Genomic DNA, 2,500 nt, shown 5'->3' with positions numbered 1-2,500 from the left:
TCAAAAGGTTCAGCCCATAATTATTTTATAAATAGCTGAATATATATTCTGAAGAATAGGTTATGTATCGAGTAATGCTACTTATGCAGCTTATTACGGTATTTTAATGGTAAAATCAAACCCACACTTACATTGACGTAAAAAATGTCTTCTAGATTCCAACAAAGGCCAGTTTTCAATCAATTTTTCCTTTTTTGTGCACAAATATAGCTGTTCTCAGATTTCATGTCATTACCATCATAAGGCAAAATTCCACAGCAAACTTTGGCACGAAAAACACAATAAAAAACATATTTTTTTTTATTTTAAAATATATATATTTTTTTACATTAGGTAAACTTACCCCTAACTTTGCAGACATATAGCTATAAAATAATATATTTTTTGGTAATAACATAGAAAAAACGCACAAGTTTTAAAAGAACATGTTTAAAGAATCAATAGTGAAAATGTTTATTCCTGCACAAGAATTCGAGGAGCCGCTCATGAATATTAATTAGAACGCAGTGACGTCACGTGGTAAGATCACGCGCGCCAGGAACACATTTACCACAGGAGACAAAAACACTGCACTTGTGTGTGATGAAGGACCAGCAGGAGGCAGCAGAGTCGACTCAACGTAAATCTTTGTTTATTTGCTCTTCATTTGTACAACATGAGAAATGAGCTTTGACTCTGAACAGAAAACAGATCCCTGATTGAAGGCTTTGAGCAGGAGCCCGTCCCGTCACCCGAATCACTCACAACATACGAAACAACTCAGATTCAATTACATCAATGAATAAACAATGTCTTTGGAAGAGACTTTACTTAATAACAGGGCATTCATATTTCCAAGCACAAATATATATACAATAAATTAATATTCACCAAACATTTGCATAACCACTTTAGTGCATGGCTCAAGATTTCCTGAGAATAGTTGCAAAAAATAAAATAAAAAATAAACTAAGGCAGCTTGACCTTTTTACATATAAAAATTCAACGAAATATTCATGATGCAAAGAGTTTTTTTTTTGAAGAAGAAGAAATTGAGGATTTACAATCATAAGTGGAACAAGATAATATTTCACAACACAAAGATTCGGTTTTAGTGCAAATAAACCTCTTTGGGTAGTTTCCCTGCTGTCAGCAGTACAGTAACTAACACCAGACGAAACTCCCAGAATGCATCCCGACACGCTTCCCATGAGGCTCGGCGTGTGTCTTATTGAGACTGCAGATCGATTTGATATACAAGGTCGAAGAGCGAAAAGAAAGCGGCTAAAGCTATAGTTGATGTCATTAATGACTCATTTCATATAATGCAAATAATTTTACAATCTCAAAAATATCTCAGATATGTATTTGCTTTAAGAAAGGCAAGGCTCCTCCACGTTTCATTCTGTCTGTTTCTATGCTGGTCATCGGAGGCGATTGTACTCTTAATCAGAAATTCAATGTGCAAAACTTGCAAAGAGAGGACATCTGAATCTCAGTTCTCTACAGCACCTGAGCGTTTATATGTGCGTTTGCACACGTTACATCTGATCGGCTTCACCCGCGTCTACCTGAGGCCATTACCAGGAGAAGGCAGAACCGATCCTCAAGGAGTCGCTCCGAATGAACTCAGAGTCAGAGACTCAAGGAGTCGTTTCCAATGAACTCAAAGACTCAAGGAGTCGCTCCGACTGAACTCAAAGACTCAAGATACTCAAGGAGTCGTTCAGACTGAACTCAAAGACTCAAGGAGTCGTTTTGACTAAACTTAAAGACTCAAAGACTCAAGGAGTCACTCCGACTAAACTCAGACTCAAAGACTCAAGGAGTCACTCAGACTAAACTCAGACTTAAAGACTCAATGAGTCGCTCCGACTGAACTCAAAGACTCAAGGAGTCACTCAGACTAAACTCAAAGACTCAAGGAGTCACTCAGACTGAATTCAAAGACTCAGATACTCAAGGAGTCGCTCAGTCTGAACTCAAAGACTCAAGGAGTTGCTCCGACTAAACTCAAAGACTCAAGGAGTCACTCCGACTGAATTCAAAGACTCAGATACTCAAGGAGTCGCTCAGACTGAACTCAAAGACTCAACGAGTTGCTCCGACTAAACTCAAAGACTCAAGGAGTCACTCCGACTGAATTCAAAGACTCAGATACTCAAGGAGTCGCTCAGTCTGAACTCAAAGACTCAAGGAGTTGCTCTGACTAAACTCAAAGACTCAAGGAGTCACTCCGACTGAATTCAAAGACTCAAGATACTCAAGGAGTCGCTCAGACTGAACTCAAAGACTCAGATACTCAAGGAGTCGCTCAGACTGAACTCAAAGACTCAAGGAGTCGTTTTGACTAAACTTAAAGACTCAAAGACTCAAGGAGTCACTCCGACTAAACTCAGACTCAGATACTCAAGGAGGCGCTCAGTCTGAACTCAAAGACTCCAGGAGTTGCTCCGACTAAACTCATAGACTCAAAGACTCAAGGAGTCGCTCTTGAAGGAAGCAAAGAGAAGGAAGATTC

The 2,500-nt window shown here is 39.1% G+C and overlaps 1 protein-coding gene across 2 annotated transcripts in view; it reads right to left on the bottom strand.

Annotated features, from left to right (window-relative positions):
• Positions 1–609: 609 nt before the first annotated feature.
• The window catches only part of zbtb7b (zinc finger and BTB domain containing 7B), a 42,945-nt gene continuing 41,054 nt past the window's right edge, over positions 610–2,500 (bottom strand). For both annotated transcript variants that reach the window (XM_084385530.1, XM_084385529.1), the window contains one exon: positions 610–2,500. This exon is cut by the window's right edge and continues 1,439 nt beyond it. The gene's annotated coding sequence lies outside the window, so the exon portion shown is untranslated.

The sequence above is a fragment of the Rutilus rutilus genome, assembly GCF_951802725.1.
Source record: "Rutilus rutilus genome assembly, chromosome: 17".
NCBI classification, from domain to species: domain Eukaryota; kingdom Metazoa; phylum Chordata; class Actinopteri; order Cypriniformes; family Leuciscidae; genus Rutilus; species Rutilus rutilus.
Note: the sequence above shows the minus strand (reverse complement) of the source record. Positions and strands in the feature narration are given on the sequence as shown.